Genomic DNA, 25,361 nt, shown 5'->3' with positions numbered 1-25,361 from the left:
TATAGTGTACGAACAGACGAAAACTTATAGATGCAAGGAAGTGATATTATACAAAGGCTTGAATTGTAGTCGTACAATTCATAAGTAATATTGCGTAGTTTATGAATAGCAATTGTTACATTTACATTTATTTTCAGGATTCAATGTTAGAAAAGTTTAATAAGTATCAACAAGTCCTTTTTAAGATTCAGTTCGAGTCTCCAAAGAGGAAAAAAGTAAAGAACTACGATTGATACGCTGATGGGACACTCTCAACCTCTTCTTTCAAATCTGTCCATAATATCACCAATTTCTTCACTGAAATCTCACTGTCTTATGGATATGTGAACGTTGTTCATCAGGATCATTTGTTGCAAATGACTTGACATCTTCAGCAACATCTTTCAAATCTTCCACCGTCTTTAGACTTTGACAAAATCCCAACAACCGAGATAACATTTGTCTATAATCTGCTTCCCCATAGTCTCAAATTCAGATGGTAATGCTTCATCTACAAAACACTGCATTTGTATAAACGTTCCAACTTTCACATGGAACCGATCTGCAATGAAGTACCTCGTACCGTTTAAACTTTTTGATATCATGTCTGCTAGCTCTGCCTCTAACGGAACATCAACAGTAAAAAGTAACACATGAGAATCACCATATAAATGCACATTTCCATTCATCTAATAAATAAGGTGCCAACTAAAATGAGTGTGTGATCATGTTAATCATTGTGAGCTCATGAACTCAAAACTTCAAAATGCCCAGCTGAGTAAAATTAAAAAAAATTCCATCAACGCAAAAATATGTTACAATACAAAAGAGATCACATCTCCTTGGAAGCCACACATTGCTTGAAACAGATAATTTAGTGGTAATTTGTGACAGAGGAACTAAAATGAAATCCCAAGAGTTCAATCCTTCTTCCCTTAAACTCCTTTGCTAATAATATTCTTCTTAATCAGAATCACTCTCCTCCACTGAGAAGAAACAAGAAGCGTCAGTAGAAGTTCAACGAGTCACATTATTTGGCGCGTGTTCAACCAAACGTACATCTTTCAAGTCAACTTCATGTGAGAACACACGTACACACACTCACGCAAACGCACATACGAAAATCATTTAAAAGTTTGACAAAAACCTGAATACACTGACTCTTAATTATGGATCGTATCTACTAAAGCATCTTGAGAGAATCATACGGGGATATGCGAGATGTAATCGACTGGAGTTCTTCCTCTTTGACATGGAACAAAATTTTTAATAAAGGATTCTGTCTTTCATTTAAGAATCAAATCGTCTTACCTATTGAGGGAAAATTCAGTGAACAATAAGAAAAGGAAAACGTGCACTCAGTTTCAAAAGCAATTTTTAGGAGCTTATGCGATCTGATATATAATATTGCACTTGTCAGCTAAAAAGGATGACAAAAATACTTTAAAATTTAGTTTAGACGGACAATAGGACCCCGTGAAGATGGAGTGTATCGTAGAAAATTCGGTTATAGTGGGTACTAGATGCTCTACTCTATTTATTATCATGTACTAATTTTATTTTATTTTTTTGTGCCATATGGGATATCAATGTTATGAAGCGAAATTTCAATATAGGTCTTTGAAATTATTCTAAAATAGAATAAATTATATGTGAAATAACTAAATCCTGAAATAACTAAAAAATAAAAATGCGAAGAGAACACCTTGAAATGTGAGTTCCTATTAAATTTTCTTTTTCGCAGTTCTGTAATATTTAACAATCAGACCAAAAGTGCTCTTAATTAGCAAGCTTAAACTAAAGTACCAAAATTGCTCAAAAATATATTTAAGGGGACATTTTGAACTACCCTCAAATATAAGGGATATTCTTGTTAATTTGTCTAATATTTTAAGTGGGATTTTAACCAAATTTTGTCGAAGTTATTTTTGTGAAAGAATATGGGGCAAAACTAAATAACTTTTGTGTACGACTTGACTTGTGGAAATGAGAAAGAGAGTGTGACCCTGATAAATACTACATACTTACATGAATTGGAGATACGAACGTCCACGGGTTGTTTTCGAGGTCTTCTTGTTCTTGTTGAATTCGTGCTGCAGATTCGCCAAGTTTGGGAAGACAACCTGTTACCTCAATCAGTTGTAGTGTGTGGATTTCTGCAAACTCAATGGGTATCTCTTTCAAATGATAGCAAACTCTAAGCGAACAGGAAAATTGTTATTTGTGGCTTTCCAGTACTTGAGAAAACTATATTCAATTAACAAAAGCTTCAATCGAGTAAATCCCCTAACATTTGGATACCATTCATTGCCAACACAAGCACCATCCATCAGCTTCAGCACCTCAAGGTTAGGCAACTCAGCTATGATGTCCAAGTATGACCAAATTAATAAAGTACATCTTAACTTCAGCTTCTTGAGCGTGGCGGGAAAAGCTTTTGCACTTGTCGGAAAATAGGGAAAGAAAAATATAAAACTCAATGTTTCAAGTTGCTGCAGATAGACAAGATTGTTGAGAAGCCCATTATAGTCAATCTCATCTCCACTGATTCCTAATTCTTTGACATTCTGTATCCCCATAATAACCTTCTTCGTGCAACAACGTGGAGACAAGTAAGAAATAGTTTGTAAGTTTGAAAAATCCAAGTGCCTTTCTTTGTCAACAGATCCACTTGGGCAATCTGGCAAATAAAATCTGGGCAGTTTGAGATGCCTTAATTGCATTAGTCCCCAAATTTCCTCAGGAAAAATTATTAAATCTGATCGACTAGTCCCTTGAACAATGAATGTCTGCAGATTCCATAACCTGCAAATTTCTGGAGGAATGTCTAAATTCTCATGGCATTGCAATGATAGGTACCTCAACCAGATGAGGCTTAGTATCTGTAGAGGGAAATTATCAATCTCTCTGTGTCTCAACTCCAAGACTTTGAGTAATTTGAAATGAATAACCTCTGATTTGAGAACATAAATTGAATCATTATGAGGAATAGAGAAAATAGAACGGGTTTGTTTCAAAAGATCGTTGTTTTCATAATCTCTCAATTGATGATGTACAGGGGTCAGAAGAGCCCTGTAAAGACCATAGGGACAATAATCAATTTTATCACCAGTCACGCATTTAAAGGGCTGCATTTTTTGCATACTGAGATATCGACATTCTGAATATGAGTAATCAAGCACTATGTCATTCATGATAAAAATGTTCTCCTTTTGAATTTCTCTTAAGCACAGGTCATATATTAGATCATGAACCTTACATGATCTAATTTTTGTTCCATCTAGACTTTTCTTGCTAACGAGGACTAGACATCTATTGACAAGCTCTTGCAAACACTTCTCAGCCTCTCCTTCCAAATCATTTTCCAACTTCAGGAACCCCTCAGCCATCTATGATCTCATCAAATTCTTCGCTGGTATCTTAATGTCTTCTGGAAAAATTCCGAAATGCAGAAGACATGTTTTTAGATCGCTAGTCAAGTGATTGTAACTCAACCCAAGCACATGTGAACATTGTTCATCAGGATCATTTGTGATGAATGACGTGACATCTTTGGCAACACTTCCCCAATCTTCTATTTCCCTTTTAGATTTTAGAAGCCCAGCAACCACGACAATAGTTAGTGGTAACCCATGACATTTCTCTGCGATTTTCTTCCCAGTAGTCTCAAACTCAGATGACAATGCTTCATTTGAAAATGCTGCACTTTTAAAAAGGTTCCAACTCTCATCTTGATCCATGAAGTTCATCTGCATAGAAAGATTCTCTGTACCAGCATCGCGAGCTACTTTGTTGTTACGGGTAGTCAACAGTATTCGACTACCTGCATTGTCTTCCATTGGAAAGCATCGTCTCATGCCATCCCACACTTCACAACTCCAGATATCATCCAAGACAATTAAGTACCTCTTTCTCTTTAAACTTTTTTGCAACATGTGTACTAGCTCTGCTTCACCTTTCGACTTAACAGTGTCATCCATTTTGATCATAATTGCAGAAGGCTCAGCAAAATTTCCTTTATGTTGTGCTGTTGAGATACAGTAGCCCAGGCACGAACATCAAAACGGCATAGAATTGATTCATGATTGTAAACTTCTTACGCTAAGGTTGTTTTACCTATGCCTCCCATCCCGACAATCGAAATGACTTTGGGTTCACCACAGTAGCTTCCTGTCAGATCTTCTAACAAGCGTTCCTTTTGATCATCACGTCCAACCATATTATTGTTAACATTCAGAATATCGTTTGTTGAACTTGAAAAATCATGAACCAATGATTCCTTTGATATTTGTTTGCCTATATCTTGAATCTTTGTTGACTCTTTTGGGACATGATCAATGTCCTTTGCTAATTGTTGAAGGCTTTTATGAAACTTCCAGTGTGTCCATATATTCGAGATTCCTTTGAAAAATCTTGAGTCAATGATTCCTATGATGCTTTTATTTTCTCCCAGTACAGTTTCTGTTAGTCTCAGTTGAATTGTGTATTCAACAGCACTTGCAACTTCTTTTACCGCTACTTCAAAATCCGTCATTTCTCCAAAAACATTGTTTTTCTCAAAGTTCTTGACAAATACTTTCAGGGAACTAACTTTTTCATGAAGAGCGCAAAGTTCTTCTCTGTGATCACAGATTAGAGATTGCATTGGCAAATTGGATGTCAAGAGCGATTCTATTGTTCTCATAAGAGAAGCCACACTTGCATGAGCCATATCTACTGTATTCTCGTTTCTTTCCTTTGCGGTTATGACCTGAAAACTGCGGGTTGCAAGAGGTCAATGGTATTACAAATAACGAGATACAGAGATTTGCAAAAAAGGCACGCATAAACTAAATAAGATCGGGTAATGTGTTTGCCTTAATCATCATAGCTATAAAAGGGTAACAGTGAGTTTAGTCCCAATCAGTAGCTTTAGCTCATTTAACGCCTAAAGATAGTGTAAATCCCAGTACACAAAAAAGATTGTGGTTCAAAACTCCGTTTTGCTTACTTAGGTAGTGTTTTCTACGTTGCTGGAACTCTTTTAAAAAGTTTTCACACCTGCATAACTTTTGAAGAATTCAATACGTAATCAATGTTATTTTTGAGGAGTTTGAGCAACATAACAATATATAGTACAAAGAGCTAAATTATACATTGAAAAGCCACTACAAGTGCTGTTTTTGCTCTAAAACTTTAATAAAATGAGAGAGTAATTAAGGGAAACTAACCTTTCAATGGAAGATCATACAGCTTCAAAATCACTGCAAGAGATATTTGAGTAAAGGATAGAAGAAATGACAGTATTATGAGTATCAATAAACAAATGTATAAAGAACAAAAGCTAGAGTACCTAACCAAGATAAAATTTGAGTGGCTAAGAAATGATATCGGCAGAATTTAACAGCCCAAACAGGCTCTTAACTTTACATACTAGGTTCACTTAGGTCCCTGTAATATAATGTTGAACATAAATGGTCCTTTATCTCTGCAAACTATGTGCACTTTGAAAAAAACGTAGTGCTTTATACACATAGTAGGTCTGGGGAGAGTAGAGCATATGGAAATCTAACCGTTATCTCAGAGGTAGAGATGATGTTTCCGATAGACCCTTTGCTAAAGATAAACAGTTCAAAGCAGTCGAGAAATTGATCCCTTATATTTTTATATAGAGAAATTACATCTCTTTGGAAGCTAGAGAATAATGCTAAAATATAATATAGTATTATAACGGTAAAATTTTATGTTTAAACAGTAAGAACTACGATGAAATCTTGAACTTCAATCCTTCTAGCTATATTCCGAAATAAATTTCAGTAACTTTTAAAAGTAAAACAAGAGAATCACCATAAAAATGTACATTTCCGATCATTTAATAAATACCGTTACCAAATAAAATGAGTGTGTGATCGAGTTAACCATTGTGAGCTCATGAACTTAAAAAATTAGTAATGACCAACTGAGTAATATTACAAAAATTCTATTAACTAAAAAATATGTTACAATAACAAAGAGATCACATCTCCTTGGTCCACACGTTGCTTGAAGCAGATCAGGTAATTTATTAGTTTTTATCATGGTTAAGGAGCATTTGGCCTCTTTATATGATCTCCGACAATCCTCATCTCTTCAGCTAGCTTCTGGATTGAGTTAGGCCTAAGGTCCATTTCTTTAGCTAATCACATAAATAATCAAGAAGTGAATTAGAATTTCAGCTGATATAACAATACATGAGGGAGATACAACAAATGAGCTTGTAAGGCAATATTCTTGTTAATCACTGTCACAGAGAGGCTAGCGAGTCGCACTGCATTCTGTAGTTGCTATGCCAGTGCTAAATGGTCCTTACTAATAGGGACAGAGCCAGCCTTAATGCTACCTAAATGATTGTTGAAAGGCTTAAGAGAGGTTGGGAAGGACAAATCAAAGAGAAGGGTGGTTCGTAGATCAGTATGACCTTCAGCGTGAAGTGGTCGGGTTCACTCTTTCTCGAGGAAGGGATTCAATGTATTTGTCAAAACTCACTAGCTTTATCTTATGTAGTTTGTGAAAATACTTAACTCCCAAACAAAAATTATGGTTCAGAACCCATAGACTAAAAATCCTGGCTCCACTTTTCTTACTTAGTAATGTTTTCTTAGGATGATGTTTGGATCTATCCTAAACACAGACTTGTCCTATCTATCTATGTTGCTGGAACTCTTTAAAAAGGTTGTCACACCTGTGTCTAATCCTCAAAAAATACACAATTTTTGAAGGATCTGTTGTTTCGGGTACAGAATCTGTATGTTTGCAAAACCACTTCAACACAAGTTCAAGATTATATTGAAGTTTTTCAACACCTTCAACACAAGTTCAATATGAACTACCAAAGAAGTGTGTAATTTTTTTTTAAGAAATAAGATGAAACAGAATAAGAACCAAGTCCTCCGAATTCACGGAGTGTCCTTAAGGAATTAACTCCCCTCAAGTACCCGATGTTGTGGAATTTTTCCTCCCAGGATAAAATGGTTCACAATTCAATAGTAGAGGTACCTCAAACTATCAAATTCATCAAACACACTGAACAACATCTTGATCACAATGAGTTTTTGGAAGTGGAAGAGTGTTTATAATTCTTAAAATTTTTCTTCAGACCTATGTGTTAGAGAGCGAGCCCTACTGGTTTTACTCTATTAGTTGCCTATTTATGAAACAAGTATACTAACATGGTTCACTTATGCAGAGTAAATAAGGAGACAGTATTTTTACGTGGAAAACACCCGTCTCAAAGAGGTGTAAAAAATACGACCTGTACCTCTATAGGATTTAACCCCAACTTCACTAAAAACTCTTGAGCCTCAACAATCAACAAATTACAAGACACTTATAAACTAGGAAATAAACTCTAACTCCTATTTCTACAATAACACAAATCTTTCCAAGGTAAGTGTTCCAAAGTCTTTGAGATCCCCAACTTGAAGACACTAATCCTAACTCAGTTTATACTTTATTGAGACTAGAATTAAAGTACAACTCTAGAACTAACCTATTACACAAAGTCTACGACTCTCTAAGTAAAGGAATAGGTTCTTCTTATGACTCCTTCAAGCTAGTGAATGGATTTTTTTATTGATGATTTTCTTATCAGTGCTTGAGTGAAACTCTTTGAAATCATTTCTTCTATTTAAGCCAACTCTGATGAAGTACTCCAAATGATCTGATGTTCTTTCTTCAATAGGACTCTATCAGTTAGTTACACTCCTTATTGCATTGTGTCTCCTTGTCTGGATAGGATTCTTTTATTTGCTCAATCTTCAAGTATTGTGCTTACCTTTCTCTCAACCTCTTTTCTGCATGTGATAAAATTTGAAAGCATATCTGAATTTACTTACTTATCCACTCCTAACTTCATGCATTATTTTATCATTAGCCTTGCACCCACTTCTACGTTCTTCACATGAATAACATGCTTCATTCACATACCTCAATCATCAAAACTTTAGTTCTCCAACAAATTCCTTTTTTTATGATGACAAACTAGTACATGTTTCACAACATAACAACAGAACAACATTCTTCTTAAACTCCTGACATACTCAATAAAGGATTAAATACAAGGCTACTAGAATGAAACAGTTTAGTCATATGAGTTATAAACATTGCACAATCTATTTTTCCCCCTTTTGACATCATTAAAAAGCAAGGCCTAAATTCAAAAAAATAATGTTTAATAATCCATGGCCACTAGGGCTATCACTAAGACAATCAAAGTTTAGAGCAAAATACCATCATGCATTAAGTTGAACAGGAGCAAAACATAAAAAGTAATTAAGTCCAGTACATGCAGGAGAAAGACATAATTAATAGTACCAAAAACTGATAAAGATAAAACAGGCTTAAGGAGACAAAAGCAGTCCTAAGGAACTAGGAAAAAACTAAGGTGAGGAAACAGAAGGAATAAGGGTAGTGAATTTTTGTATGATTTCGGCATTTGCAGATCTTTCACTCTCAAAGGTAGCCTAAAGAGAAGCAATCTGAGCAAGAAGTTCCAATTTTTCAACATAATGAGCCATTTGAGCAGCATCCAGTTCAGCTTTAAAAATCTCCAGCTCAATAGTTTTATCTGTAAGAGCATTCCTCAAATGTTACAAAGGATTATCAGCACTCCTCATTGAAACAGGTAGTTCCATATGGTTCACAGTCCCTATAACATCTTTGGTAGTCTGCAGAGACCACACTTGAACAGGTACCCTAAACTCATCAAATATAGGGGCGAGCCAGAATTCATATGGGAAAGCATGACCACTCACATCATTGCGAAGAACTCTTTGCATATGTTGTAGAATAATCCTAGGCAGATCAATTTGCACTTCAGTATCAAGAAACTCCATGAGAGTGAGATCAAGAAAATTAGCCACAGTCCTTTTTTCCTTCTTAGGAGATATCATCTTGTCAACAACATAAAAGTAGAGGTGATGAAGAGGAGACATCTCTCTCTTGAGAACCCTACGATGATTGGCAAGCTGAGGATTACCAGAAAACTTTTGAGAAATATCAAGGGCAGATGCAATGTTGTAAAGTGGAGGCCAAGTAACCTTGACATAGTGACCCCAACCCCCCAGAGGAATGTTTAGAATTATAGCAATATCAGCAGCATAAAGATTTATAGTGACCCCTCGGACATTGGTATAAAATATCTCTCCAATTGCAACCCTATTTTTGTAAAACTCATAGATCTCAGACTTTGCAAACTTTCTTTGTGAGTCACCTTGAAGAAACAAGTGTGACTACCCCTGGGCCTCTAATTTAGTTAACAACACATCCATATCAGCACCCCCAAACCCACTAACTACACGTCTTCTTGCCAGCTTATGATTTTGAAAGTGCAGAAGATGATCTACAGGAGAGTCAAGATTGGTAGGTGATTAATGAAACTCAAAGTCTGGATCTAACTCAGCAGGAGTATTAGGAAGTGACTCAGACTCAGAAGAATCAGAGGGAACAGGTATGTTAACCTATTTCTTCAAATGTGTGGATATTTTTGTGGAGTGGGTTTGGAAGATGATGAAGACTTTGAAGCAGAGGTGGACTTTGGCTTAGTTGAAGGTGTACGAAAGGCAGAGGGCTTTGGAATAGTGTGATTCACCATCTTGCCTTTGTGCACAAAGAGAAGCAATATATCTAGAGAGGATAAAGGAGGAGGAGGAGGAGGAATAGGTATAACCATACACTTCCTCTTGATAGCTTGAAGTGTTTCAGCTAGAGAAGGCTCTTCTTGTTATTTTTTTCCCACGAGTGTGAGGAGTTCTAGGAGAGGGCACAAAAGAAGATACTCAACAGGATTCTAATCTTCAATAATAATGGGAAAGAAGAAAAATTTTCTCTTCAAGTGAGATCGTGATTCTTGGGGAATCAAATGCGCAATTGAAACATCATCAAGGTCGATAACTTGGAGAGGAACAAGAGGTAACAGACTGAGAACTGGAAGAAAATTGAGAAAAAAGGTTCTTAAAATTTTTGAAGGCAGTGAAATCGAATAATTTAATTAGAATTGTTGGTGGAATGAAGGTTTTGTGTTGGTAGTGGGATGAAGAATGATAGAAATAGATGGAGAGGCAGAGAAATCAGAATACGGAGAAGAGGAAGAAGATTCCATGGTGATGAAGAAACGCAAAGTTGTTCTTGATGTTAGGATGGTGAAAGAGTAAGAAGTGAAAAAGAAAGAACGTATATAAGGAGAGGATGGGAAGTTGAACCATAAAGTAAATGGACTTGATGTGTGCCAGTGATAATGATGAGAAGTTTTAGTGGTGATGGGATTGTGGTGGCAGCTGTTTGAAAAAGTTGGACTTTTGGAGTTTTGGCGGTTTAGAAAAATTAAGGGACTAAAAAGACAAGTCTGTTTCTCTTTATGTATTTTTAAGGTAAACTAATAATCATACCTGAACTCTTGACAATCATGAACAAAATTCCTTGAGTGTTACAGCATCACTTGTAAGAGATAAATACATGAAAGTTAGGTCACTTAAAATTTTGGAATTAGGACACACAACTAAATGTGCAAGACTGGATTAATACACAAGAACTCAAGAGCACATCAACTTTTTTAGTCAATCATTAAGGGAGATTTATGCAATCTTAATCATCCCAAGGCGAACCTATTCTTTTCAAAATATTCCCTGCTTAATTTCTTAGTGAATATATCAGCAATTTGATGTTTAGTAGAACAAAACATGATTGATATAAGACCTTTTTCAACATTATCTCTAAGAAAGTGTTGTCTAATATCAATATATTTAGTTCTTTTATGTTGGACAGGATTCTTTGCAATATTAATGGCACTTGTATTGTCAGAAAAAATTGGGACACATCCAACATCCACACCAAAATCTAGGAGTTGTTGTTTGATCCACAACAACTGAGCACAACAAAATCCAATAGCAACATACCTAGCCTCTGCAATAGATAGAGCTACTGAGTTTTGTTTCTTAGTAGATCAGGTAATTAGACATGATCCAAGAAAGTGTGCCATACCTGTGGTGCTCTTTCAGTCCACTAAATAACCTACATAATTAGCATCAGAATAGCCCACCAAGTCAAAATTACTACCTTTATACCATAGTCCAAGATCACTTGTTCCTTTGATATATCGAAAGATTCTCTTCACAGATTTAAAATGAGATTCTTTAGGATTTTCTTGAAACCTTTCACATAAACCCACACTGAAAACAATATCAGGTCTACTTGCCATGAGATAAAGTAATGATCCTATCATCCCTCTGTGTAGTTTTTTCTCCACATCAGGACCTGTTTCATCTATATCTAGTTTTGTGGCAGTGGTTATTAGAGTGCTTATCTCTTTTGCTTCTTCCATGGAAAATATTTTAGAAGTTCCTTGGCATATTTTTGTTGATAGATCATGGTTCCAGAGGCTGTTTGTTTGATTTGCAATCCTAAGAAAAAATTTAGCTCCCCCATCATACTCATCTCAAATTCACAACTCATGAGTTTTGCAAAGTCATGAGTCATGTTCATGTTTGTGGAGCCAAAGATAATATCATCAGCATACACCTACACAACCAATAGATCTTTTCCATTAGTTTTCAAGAAAAGAATAGTCAATTTTACCTCTAGTATGACCATGATCCAAAAGTAGTTTTGACCATCTTTTATACCAAGCTCTTGGATCTTATTTCAGTCCATACAATGCCTTGTCAAGCCTGTATATATAATCAGGGAATTCCTTACTTTTAAAACCTGGTGGTTGTTTGAAATACACCTCTTCCTTAAGAATTCCATTCAAAAATGCACTCTTAAATCCATTTGATAGAGAATGAACTCCATATAAGCAACAAAAGCTACAAGAAGTCTTATTTCTTCAATTCTAGCAACAGGAGCAAAGGTCTCATTAAAGTTTATGCCATCTTCTTGATTGTATACTTGGACCACCAATCTTTCCTTGTTCCTTGTAACTGTTCCATGTTCATCAAGCTTGTTTCTATACACCCACTTAGTTCTAATTATTGTTCTGTCTTTTGGAGAATGAACTAAGTACCACACCCTAACTTCTTTCCAACTGATTTAACTCTTCTTGCATAGCTATGATCCAATCAGTATCAAGAAGTGCCTCATTTACCTTCTTTGGTCTAATTTCTGATAGAAAAGCTTTGAAACCACACATGCTCCTCAACCCAGACCTTGTAGTGATCCCAGAAGTAAGATTAGTGAGCATTTTTTCAATAGGATGGGAACCTTGATACTTGTATCCTTTTGGGATAAGTTCTTGTGAGCTACTAGTATTACTGGAATTTTTCTGAGCTGGGGTAGTTGGTGATTTAGTTCCCCCTGTCAGTGTGCTTCCAGAATTAGTTCCCCCTGTCAAGGTGCTTCCATGTTTGGTACCTTCAATTGATGGACCATGTTGAACAACCTGTTCTTCAGAATTACTTCCTTACTATAGGTTAGTCTTAGCACAAGATTCATCAAATACTACATGCATACTTTCTTCAACACAATTTGTTCTATCCCTACTATGATGTGAATATCCTAAGAAGATTCCCTCATCACTCTTGGCATCAAATATTCCCAATTGATCTGACCTATTATTGTGAATGAAACATATACACCCAAAATTTCTAAAAAATGAAAAATATTTGGTTTTCTTCCTATTAGTAATTCATAGGGAGTCTTTTCTAGAATTGGTCTGATCATGCATCTATTTATGATATATGCAGAAGTACTAATTGCCTCAGCCCAAAGATTTTTGGCAATATTTCCTGCAAGCATTATTGTTCTAGCCATATCTTCCAAAGTCCTATTTTTTCTTTCTACTACTCCATTTTGTTGAGGTGTTCTGGAAGCAGAGAAATTGTGATCTATACCATTTATAGAACAGAATTCTAAAAACTTGACATTTTTAAATTCTGTACCATGGTCGGATCTTATGGAAATTAGGGAAGTGCCCAGCTTCTTTTAAATTTTCTTGATGAAAGTAGTAAAGACATTGAAGGCATCTTCTTTGGAGGCTAGAAACAATGTCCATGTAAATCTGGAATAATCATCAACAATCACAAAAACATATCTTTCCACCTTTGCTTTGTAGTCTCATTGGCCCACACAGGTCCATATGGATCAGGTCAAGGCACTTATTTGTATTGACATAGTTATTTACTTTGAAAGAGTATTTTACCTCCTTCCCCCTTACATAGTCACCACAAACCTTTTCTTACTTGAACTTGGTTTTAGGAAATCCCAGTACGATGTCTTTGGAAGAAAGTTTGTTTAATTATTTCAGACTTGCATGTCCAAGTCTCTTGTACCAAAGGAGGGGATTATTTTCTATAGTACTCAAACAGATCAACCTTGTTCCTGGTATTGTTATTATGTCAGCTTTGTACACATTCCTGTATCTTCTTGAAGTGAGCACAATCTCCTTGGTGTCCATCCTCTTGACTTTTGTTCCTGCATAAGTAAAAACAACTTTGTTACCTTTAACACACAGTTGTGATATGCTAAGCAGGTTATGTAACATGATCCGAACTGAGGCCCGGGATGTGACATAAATTACATACACCATTCATACACAATAAGGAAATGCGGAAATATATGTAACAACGAATCATGGTCATAGGTCTGACGTAAATTAAAAATGAAAGTCAAAATCCAAAACTATCTAACAACGTCTGATAACCGTCTGCGAAATCTCTACAACATGAACATAATCTGAAAACTGGGATAAGGCCCCCAGCATACCAAAACCATATCTAATAATAGTTGTTTGAAAGTAAATAGGCCTTCTAGAATAGAGAAGGCTCACCAACTATACACTGCAACTCTATCTGATAAATCTACTACTTTTCTGGACCCCTAGACTGAGCCTCAGAACCTGGAGGAAGGAGGAGGGGTCAATACAAATATACTGGAACGCAAGGCAATCTAAAATAAAGCTTGTATATATATATAAAAAATAGTTGGAGAGCAATTTGTCAAAATATCATGCATGAAATAGTTCTAAAACACATGGGAACTTTCTGAAAATCATAAATCATTCTTGTCAATGCAATGTCTGATCTTTGTATTACTTCTGAGTTAGGCGGCACTCCCCTACAAGTCTGATATTCTACGGACTATATGGAATCCTCCATTGACTCGACGGGGAAGCCTGCAACCCGAGTGTGCCACAAGGGTTGGAGTGTCTGAGTCTGATACACCACAAGGCTCTAGGTCAGCGTAATATAATAAACCCGAATCAGCAAATCACGATTTTGGGCAATGAGTTGTTTGAACTCATGCCTTCTTCAGTGAACTACCTAAGCTCTCTTTATGCCTAATTTTATCTTATTCTGAATCATCCATTATTCTAGTTTAAACATCTAAAAAGTCTAATTTCAAACATGCATTCTAATCTGTTCTGAATTATCATGGCATAATTTGAATTGGTGTCGTCACACCAAGACTTGAAAGTCTCATTTCTGAGCCATAATGCAGCATGCATAATTCTTTCATTACAAACACAGTTTAGACCACTCAAACAGGCAAACAGTGTACAAGATTTCATGTCCCAAAAACACAAGTCAAAACTATGCTGAGATTATTCAAACGTATGATGATCATGTGCTTTTGGAAAAAATCATGCACTCTTTCATTATATGAATATTTCCAACATTCATCAACATAAACAACCCCCTCTCTTTTGAAATCAGAAATCATAATCCAAATATAACATTATTCAAGATATTTTATAACATGTTTTTCAAGATGCATTCAAACGATTTTAAAATCATCACAAGAGGGGAATTTTTCGTAAATCATGCTCTCAATTCAATCATCAAACTTAAAACATGTACATATATACATATATCAATTCAAATCAATTTGGGGGAGACCTAAAGACCAAAACAATACCATCAAAACTTCTAAATCATGAATTTATTCATAAATCCAAAAACCTTTTCTTAAAAACATGATTTCTATACCCATGAGATTTTAGGAAAACCCCGCGTACCTCTTTTTAGGAAATTAAAGGATGCTTCTTGATGCCTATGGCTTTGGGATTCCAAATCTCCAATTTGTTTTGAAAATCCACAGTTGAATTTTGAGTTTTTGGGAAGAGAGGTATATGAACTAGGATTTTTGTTTTGAGGTAAATCTTGAGAATGTAGTATATTATGCTTGTAGAGGTCTTTAATCTCTTGTTTGGACATTTTAAGAGGCTTGGAAAAAGTCCAAACTACCCTTGTTAACTTCTGATCGAAACTGGAAAATTTAGACTGGGAACCCAATCTCATGGGCCACCGCGACGCGCCACTATCGTGGTGGCTCACTAGAAATTGATGAATAGGAATTTGGCCTAATCCGTGCCGCGCCACCATTGCGGAGTCTCACAGAAAATTGACCATCATCATTTACACCCTCTCCGCGATACTCCAAGGATAGGAATGACGGTGTTTTACGAGTAGGACTTAAATTAACCATAACTCCTTCATCGAGTGTCTGTTTTGGACGAATCTTATGTCGACAGAAAACTTATTCGATCATCTACGTAATGAAAAGTTGAAATCTAAGGAATTCTACAGGGTAATAAGTATAAATAATTCTAGAATCCAATGCTTGATACTTTAGGGACAAAAATTTAGCTAGAAAAAACTTCGGGGGGTTACAATATCTCCCCCTTTGGATCATTCGTCCCCAAATGATGGGCAAGAATGTTGAAGTTTTAAAGTTATGGAATAATGGGGACATGATATGTCTTCTAAGAAATAATATATTGATCTAAAACATTTAAATTTCCATCATGAAACTGAATTCTGAGTTGACTTGCCCTTACTTGCTTTAAGGAGCTGATTAATGCTGAGAATTTAGGATTCCCTTGAGGTGTTCATGATCCAATCATATGTATCGAATTGGGAAGTGATAACTTATGTAAGTATGAATCTTGAGACAACAAGATTTAGATCGTACAAAGGTATTACACTGTCTGAGCTAAAATGCCTAGAGAGATTTGAGACTATGCGCTGGACTCTTATGAACTGAATCATGATTAAATAGCTGAATCTGAAACATGATGTTCAGCCTGAACTAAATTTGCAATTTACATGGATGGAATAGATTATCTCTTGGAGTGGTCATACGCATGAAACTTCGGATAGTAGGACTGGGTGTAAAGGTGGAAAACCATAGTAACTTGTCTGCCTGACTGTTAAACTAAACTACTTTATACTGGCTAAATTATACTGAAAACTTATACTTAACTGGAGCATCTCTTCAACACTCTTTCTAAATAAGTTCTAGTAGTGTTCGGGAGCGAAGAATCTTGGGCATGAGTAACACAAGACATCCAACTAAGGAATCACAACCATGACACTACTCTATAGCATGGAATATAGACATATAACTCATAAACTACGATGGAATTACCAGGCCTTAGGCAATGCAACTTCTTACTTTCAAGATTAGCACACTTCTCGAATATTCCCTTAACTATACTATTCCTTTTAAATACCATACTCATTTGATTCAACTTAGAATTCTTATATGGGCATTGATAAATCTTTCTACTAATGCCTAAAGTAACATAAGTCCTCTCACCATGATCAAGCCTAACTTCAAATCACAAAATGCAACATGCCACACCACAATACTAATCTAAACCATATGATTCAATCTTCTATATATTATTTTTTTTTTAGATCACACCATAAGCATATTGTGCCTTAGCACTTCAATGACTAACTCTGATCTCTTACTATGGATTCACTAGCGCATATTGTGTTCCTCCACTTAAATCTCAACATGTCATTCAAGTCTATCTTTATAACCACATATGAACTCCAAGGCAAATACCCATAAGGACATACTTCACATATTCTCCAATCCACTATTAATATAACTCCCACCCGCTACCCCAAGAACATACACGCACAAATTTTCACTAACCATTACATATATCAAAGACTTGGCCCAGATCTTACTTCACACTTATGGCCTTATCTAAAACAAGCATACTATGATCTTCCATTAACAAGAAACATTTATCACCACTATCATCACATAAGGAGGAGTCACTAAAAGGTTAGAACATAAGACCTTGAAGAATGGGAGGATATTATACGAAAATTGACACTTAACTGAGGCCGAAGGAATAGAAAATCAACATCAGGGATTCATCAAAGTGATCTGAATTGGGGCATACATGACTATAAGCTGAATCTCATCAATCATAAAGAGTATAGCATGAATTTTGGGAACTGAGCACACTATAAAGCGTGAGTACATGAGTCATGAGTTGTATGACCTCAATTTGAAGTTCATAACATACGGAATGTGATTTCAACTACTGAATGAACTGGAACTCCTTATTTTAGAACTGGAAGAGCACGTGACTCTCTATCATATACATGAACATGAACTATGATCATGAAACTAAAACGTAAAGCATGAGTAAGTATTGGGATAACTGAAAAATACTAAGATAAAAATGGGTTGAGCCTCACCCTCACTTTCTAGTGTTCTATATCATACTAACATCACTAATAGAATCTGAGAGCCTGTCTTGGTCACTTGTTTTATGATCTCCCTCTTAGCTTTAATCCATCATCTTAGGTTTGACAGATCCCTTACTAGAATCTAAACTGAACTACACACTGCACTCTGGGGTCTGGAATATGCCAATACACGTAATTAATAAAACTTAACCTGAATAAATACACCTGGAAGTGGAAAACCCACTGCTAATACCACCTTCTGAGACACACTCTATCATTCTATAGACCCAATAGTCATCACATAATACTGGAACACTTACTTGGGATCTTCATAAGTATCCTTATAGTTAGAGTGTACACCCTTTAGCTCTTCAACTCTTATTTCTATTAGCTCAATCTTCAAAAACTCAAACTTAGATTCTAACACTTAGCATGGATATCACCAAGCCTTTGATGAATCATACTACTAGTCTTTCTCCACCTAGCAACTCAACGGTACTACTATGTCTACTAGCCACACGCAATATGTAATAGTCTTAGAAAATGCTGCAACTCCATATCACCTTGGGCATACTTCTACCTCATACATGCAACACCATACTTTGTTACTAATCAAATAAACTTAATCTATTGCATACACCATTCAAGCTTATTAGATCACTTCCATAAAACTAGTATCATTAACCAAGAAATCATCACATCCACCTTCATTGACATCAACTGTTCAAAATTAATGTTTAGTGATAAACATGATTTACAACCCAACCTTACACATAATTCTTAGAAACATTCATCATTAATCTTAAGCCACTATTCTTACATCCACATTCTATATTAAATTCAAGCCTATAGTCTAGCATCAATCATCTACCACTACTGAAGAATGCAACATAATATACTAGTCCATCAAATTAGGACATTCTATTCAAATACCTTAAAAATCTACTACATAACTTCTCACAAGTAGTACTAGTTTACAACTACCAACGAAAAGCAGGTCAAGGGGGTGTAAAGTAACATAATAGACATGGTCAACCTTAATCTTATATTATAACCCATAAAATATTATCTACTTATACGGCTTTCTCACATCACACTTACTTACCCAAGCGTTCATTTAGACTACCTTCAAATTCCACAAACAACCATACTTAGTGGCTCATCTAGCCATTTTCGTCCTTCAAGCAGACAATAATTCACCTTAACTAATAACTCCTTCTCTACCTTCTACTAAACTAATCACACGAGGACGTATCACTTCACTACCAACTCAATCTCATGTAAAAAGATTCGACTATACAAATATTCAACCAACACAAGAACAACAAGTTGCTAATGAATCGAAATAGGCCTCACACGGCTTCACTAGATTTTGATTTTTGTGTTTTGAACAAGAAAATGAAATGAATAACAAAACAACAATGCTAGTGAATCAAAAGAGCCCCACAAACTACCATACAATCGATACATGCTACTTGCTACCACATTAGTCTATCACTATAAAGTTGTAAATCATCCTCAAACATTGGTTATTCAACTAAAATATTTATTTACATAAAAGTCACCCCCACTCTGACTTTTAACGTTGTGACTTCACATCACCAACTTCTTGATCTAACACCACTACCAATAGGTCATGACACTGACACTTAACTTATACTACCACTTGAGTGGAAATACAGTTCCAACATTCTGCTACACATCGTTCACTCTTAAGCATGACATTTGCAATATAAATTCTGAAAAGAGACGGAATACTCTTAATACTATAGGATGAAAAACATGATTTCATCAGAATCAAAGTTCACACTAAAATCATTACACTCTGAGGCACTAACGGACTCTTCTCAAGTCCTTGCTCAAATTTTAAACTCTTATGTGGCTCAACCAAAAAGGACCATATCATTTAGACTCTAAATGTATGCACTTGAATCACCCCAATAATAAGACATATTTGGGCACATCAAAGTAAGGAAAGAATTGGGATAACTTTACTTTCATATGGGTGACACCATAGCACAAATCAGAGTATGGAAGAGGAATATTCTGGCTCAATAACATGAACTAGAACATGAAGAAAGAGAAACATTCCTAAACGCCAAGTAGCCTCCTGCTTATAAGTGTGGCGCGCTACACACCCATAAACAAGACTCTTCCTGAAGTGATTTCGCAGACACCCTGGGACCATGATCCATACTCTGATACCAAGTTTGTCACGACCCAAACTAAGGCCCTAGCCGTGATGAGCATCCCAAACCATGAAGGCCCAGACACCCTTTTAACTTGAAATTATATACACCATTCATACACAATAAGGAAATGCGGAAATATATGTAACAACGGAATCATAGCCATAGGTCTGACATAAATTAAAAATGAAAGTCAAAATCCAAAACCATCTAACAACGTCTTATAACCGTCTGTGAAATCTCTACTACATGATCACTAACATAATCTGAAAACTAGGATAAGGCCCCCAGCAGACCAAAACCATATCTAATAATAGTTTTCTAAAAGTAAACAGGCCTTCTGAAATAGAGAAGGCTCACCAACTGGACACTACAACTCTGTCTGATAAAATCTACTACTTTTCTGGACCCCTAGACTGAGCCTCAGAACCTGGAGGGGGGAGGGGGGTCAATACAGATATACTGGTATGCAAGGCAATCCAAATATATATATATATATATATATATATATATATATATATATATATATAATAGTTGGAGAGCAATTTGTCAAAATATCATGCATGAAATAGTTCTAAAACACATGGGAACTTTCTGAAAATCATAAATCATTCTTGTCAATGCAAAGTCTGATCTTTGTATTACTTCTGAGTTAGGTGGCACTCCCCTATAAGTCTGATATTCCACGGGATATATGGAATCCGCCATTGACTCAGCGGAAAAGCCCCCAACCCGAGTGTGCCGCAAGGGTTAGAGTGTCTTAGTCTGATACGCCACAAGGCTCTAGGCTAGCGTAATATAATAAACCCGAATCGGCAAATCACGGTTTTGGAAAATGAGTTATGTGAACTCATGCCTTCTTCAGGGAACCACCTAATCTCTCTTTATGTTCAATTTTATCCTGTTCTAAATCATGCATTTCTCTAGTTTCAACATCTGAAAAGTCTGATTTCAAACATGCATTCTAATTTGTTCTGAATTATCATGGCATAATCTGAATTGGTGTCGTCACACCAAGACTTGGAAGTCCCATTTCTGAGCCATAATGCAGCATGCATAATTCTTTCATTACAAACGCAGTTCAGACCACTCAAACAAGCAAACAGTATACAAGATTTTATGTCCCAAAAACACAAGTCAAATCTATGTTGAGATTATTCAAACATATAGTGGTCATGTGCTTTTGGCAAAAATCATGCACTCTTTCATTATATGAATATTTACAACATTCATCAACATAAACAACCCTCTCTTTTGAAATCAGAAATCATAATCCAAATATAACATTATTCAAGACATTTCATAACATGTTTTTCAAGATGCATTCAAATGATTTCATAATATATCATAAACAAATGAAAATCATCACAAGAGAGGAATTTTTTGTAAATCATGCTCTCAATTTAATCATCAACCTTAAAAAATGTACGTATATGCATATATCAATTCAAATTAATTTAGGGGAGGCCTAAAGACCAAAACTATACCATTAAAACTTCTAAAACATGAATTTATTCATAAATCCGAAACCCTTTTCTTAAATACATGATTTCAATGCCCATGAGATTTTAAGAAAACCCCGCATACCTATTTTTAGGAAATTAAAGGATGCTTCTTGATGCCTACGGCTTGGGGATTCCAAATCTCCAATTTGTTTCGAAAACCCACGGTTGAATCTTGAATTTTTGGGAAGAGAAGTATAGGAACTAGGGTTTTTGTTTTGAGGGAAATCTTGAGAATGTCGTATATTATTCTTGTAGAGGTCTTTAATCTCTTGTTTGGACGTTTTAAGAGGCTTGAAAAAAGTCCAAACTACCCTTGTTAACTTCTGAATGAAACTGGAAAATTCAAAACTGGGAACCCGATCTCATAGGCCACCGCGACGCGCCACTATCGTAGTGGCTCACTAGAAATTGATGAATGGGAATTTGGCCACCCCGCAACGCACCACCATAATGGAGTCTCACTGAAAATTGAGCATCATCATTTACACCCTCTCCGCGACGCGCCAAGGACAGGAATGATGGTGTTTTATGAGTAGGACTTAAATTAACCATAACTCCTTCACCGAGTGTCTGTTTTGGACGAATCTTATATCAACGAAAAACTTATTCGATCATCTACGTAATGAAAAGTTGAAACCTAAGTAATTCTATAGGGTAATAAGTATAAATCATTCTAGAAGCCAATGCTTGATACTTTAGGGACAAAAATTTAGCCAGGAAAAACTTCGGGCTGTTACATTGTGATTCAATCCTTCCATAAAGTAGACATCGTCCAATGACTTTGATTCAGATGTATCAATATTTCCAACTCTAGTAATGATTCCTTTTTTTCCATCCCCAAATAAAACTCCACCCCTTCATCTGCACAAGTAAATCAGGGGTTAGATTTAGGAGCCCGAACAAGCTTGGCCCTTTTTTATGAGTAAAATGATGAATCAAATTTCTTCCAGGCCATGCAAGCAACAGGTTGCACAACCTATTTCTTTTCACAATTTTAGTTTTCCTTATATTGGTTTGAGCTGGTTTATTTGCCAGATTTATACTCCTAGACCTGCTTTTGTAGCAACGGGATATTCAGTAGTTGGATAACCGAAATTACCACAAATGTAGAACAAATCTTGAGTAATATCAAGGATTTTGTAAAAACCCAGTCCAGCTTTTTCACTATGACTTTTTTCACTCCATTTGTGAACAATTCTAGAAGAATTTGTCCATCTATTTGCTCTCTCAAAATCAAGCTTTAGTTTAGTAATTTCTTGGGTCAAATTGTCCATCATTTCTTTGCATCACTACACTCTTGTTTGTACTTGATTAACTCAAGTTCAATATTTTCTTGTTCCTTGCTCTTACCCTTTTTTTCTTTTTTAATAATTGTTAGTTTTTGGATTTCAGTTTTGAGTGTAGCATTTGTAGAATCAAGTTGTACAACCTGTTCCTTAAGAGTGTTGTTTTCTTTTTCAACAGTGTTCTTACAAGCTTATAAATCAATGAATTCAAATTTGAGGCTTGCAAGACTGTTGAATAACTCATCCCTATTAAAAGTTAATTCTTGGAAATCATCAATTAGAGCACTCATTAAGGACACAAGTTTTGTTTTAGAAAATCAGTGCAATTTTTCTTAAAGCTCAAGAATGCTTACCTTAGAAGTTCCATCTTCTTCTTCCAAGTCTGAATCTCCAATAGACATGAGTGCAGTTTCATCAATTTCTTCATCATCTGACTCATCTGAATCGGATCCATAAGTGGCTACCATACCATACTCTTCCTTCTTTTTGTCCTTTTCTTTTAATTCCTTTTCATCTCTTTCATTTCTCCACTCTATTTCCCAGACAGGATATTCTCTGATTTGATAATCAGTTTTACCATACTTGTAGCATCCATTTGGATTGTCATTTTGTTACCTGTTCCTCTTTTCTTTTTGAGAACCTTGTTGAATTTCTTAATTATTAAGGCAACTTGCTCTTCATCAAGTTCAACTTCTTCATCACTGTCAGATGCCTTCAATGTCATGGTTCTCTCGGGAGTTACCACTTCTTTCTTGATCCCATCTATTTGTATTTCATAAGTCTTAAGATTACATACCAATTCATTCAATGTCATTTGAATGAGATCTTTGGCTTCCCTAATGGCAGTGATCTAAACATCCCGTTTATGCTTAGGCAATACCCTTAACACTTTTTTCAACTTGTTCCTCCACAGGAATGTATTTTTCCAAGGAGGTCAATTCATTTGTTAAGGCAGTAAATCTAGTCATCATTTTGTGAAGTGATTCATTTTATTTCATCTTGAAAGCTTCATATTCAGTAAAGAGAAGGTCAATTCTAAACTTCCTTACTTGAGAGGTGCCCCCATATGCATTGCCCAAGACATCCTAGATTTACTCAGTAGTGGTACAGTTTAACACCCTGTTATACTCAGCTGGCCCTAATCCATGGACTAAGATGTTCTTAGCCTTAGCATTCTTCTTTAATGCTAGCAAGTAGTCAGCAATAAATCACTTCTTACTAGCAAGTAGCCAGCAGTAAATCACTTCTTACTTTCTTGACTTATTCACCATCTACGAGCTTCATTGGGATAGTAGGACCATCAGTGATCCTGTCCCATAGTTCATAGTCTTCTCATTGGATAAAAATTTCCATCCTAGCTTTCCACCAGATAAAGTGAGAGTCGTCAAAGAGTGGAGGTCTAATAGTTGATTGACCTTCACTGTGACCAGTAGGAGGTGCGAAAATCATTATAGAGATCTTTTCTTAGGTGTTAACCTTATTTAAAACAACCTCGCTCTGATACCATTTGTTTGAGTGTGAGCCCTATTGGTTTTACTCTATTAGTTTCCTCTTTGTGAAACAAGTATACTAACGTGGTTCACTTATGCAGAGTAAATAAGGAGACAGTATTTTTACGTAGAAAACAATCGGCTCAAAGAGGTGTAAAAAATCACAACCTCTACCTCTACAGGACTTAATCTCAACTTCACTAAAAACTCTTGAGCCCCAACAATTAATAAATTACAAGACACTTGTTAACTAGGAATTAAACTCTAACTCCTATTTCTACAATAACACAAATCTTCCCAAGATAGTGTTCCCAAGTCTTTGAGATCCCCAACTTAAAGAAACTAGTCCTAACTCAGTTTATACTTTATTGAGACTAGAATTAAAGTTCTAAAACTCTAGAACCAACCTATTACACAAATTCTATGACTCTCTAAGTAAAGGAACAAGTTCTTCTTATGATTCCTTCAAGCTAGTGAACGAATTTGTTGATTGATCCTTTTCTTATCAGTGCTTGAATGAAACTCTTTGAAATCGTTTCTTCTATTTAAGCCAACTCTGATGAAGTCCTCCAAATGATCTGATCTTCTTTCTTCAATAGGACTCTATCAGCTAGTTACACTCTTTGTTGCATTGTGTCTCCTTGTCTGGATAGGATTCCTTTATTTGCTCAATCTTCAAGTGTTGTGCTTACCTTCCACTCAACCTCTTTTCTGCACGTAATAAAGGTTGAAAGCATATCTGAATTTACTTGCTTATCCACTCCTGACTTCACACATTATTTTATCATGAGCCTTGCATCCACTTCTATGTTCTTCACATGTGAGGACCAGCATGAATAACATGTTTCATTCACATATGTCAATCATCAAAACTTCATTTCTCTAAAACTATGGAAAAATTGCAAGTATTTATAGCCATCAAGTACCTCTAACAAAAGGAAGCAATGGTTCATCGGAAAGGTGTATCCCTTTATGTTTAGTAATGCTTTTCACTATTGGAGTTTACAGCATGAAGTGATTAATTTTGACATACGGCAAAGACATCTGTGCCTTCCAATTTTCAAGCACACATTCTCCACAGAGACGAATAAATAAATGACTTGGTAGAAAAATAGAATGTTAGTGCTCATTCGTTTGACTGCAGACGCGAAGTTCAAGAACACAAGATTAGAAAGGTCAGAGGTCTTAGCAAAGGATTTGGAATGGTTTAGGCAGCAAGGTCATGCCATCCCGGAACCGTCAACTCCTGGTGTCAACTATGCTCGTTACTTAGAGGAGCTATCAGAAAAGGATCCTGCAGCATTTATTTTCCATTTTTACAACACCTACTTTGCACATTCAGCTAGAGGTCGCATGATAGGGAGAAACGTCAGCAATGTCTTCTTTGAAGTGTTAGTATTATTCTACATTGTACTTCTGATACTGTGGTCTATAAAGCTAGATTTTCATCATAGAAACATGGAATGAG

General features: G+C 35.8%; 1 pseudogene; it reads right to left on the bottom strand.

Moving 5' to 3' along the window:
- Positions 1–758: 758 nt before the first annotated feature.
- On the bottom strand, positions 759–5,306 carry LOC107841046 (annotated as a pseudogene).
- Positions 5,307–25,361: the final 20,055 nt, after the last annotated feature.

Source organism: Capsicum annuum, chromosome 9 (genome assembly GCF_002878395.1).
Source record: "Capsicum annuum cultivar UCD-10X-F1 chromosome 9, UCD10Xv1.1, whole genome shotgun sequence".
Taxonomy (NCBI): Eukaryota; Viridiplantae; Streptophyta; class Magnoliopsida; order Solanales; family Solanaceae; genus Capsicum; species Capsicum annuum.
Note: the sequence above shows the minus strand (reverse complement) of the source record. Positions and strands in the feature narration are given on the sequence as shown.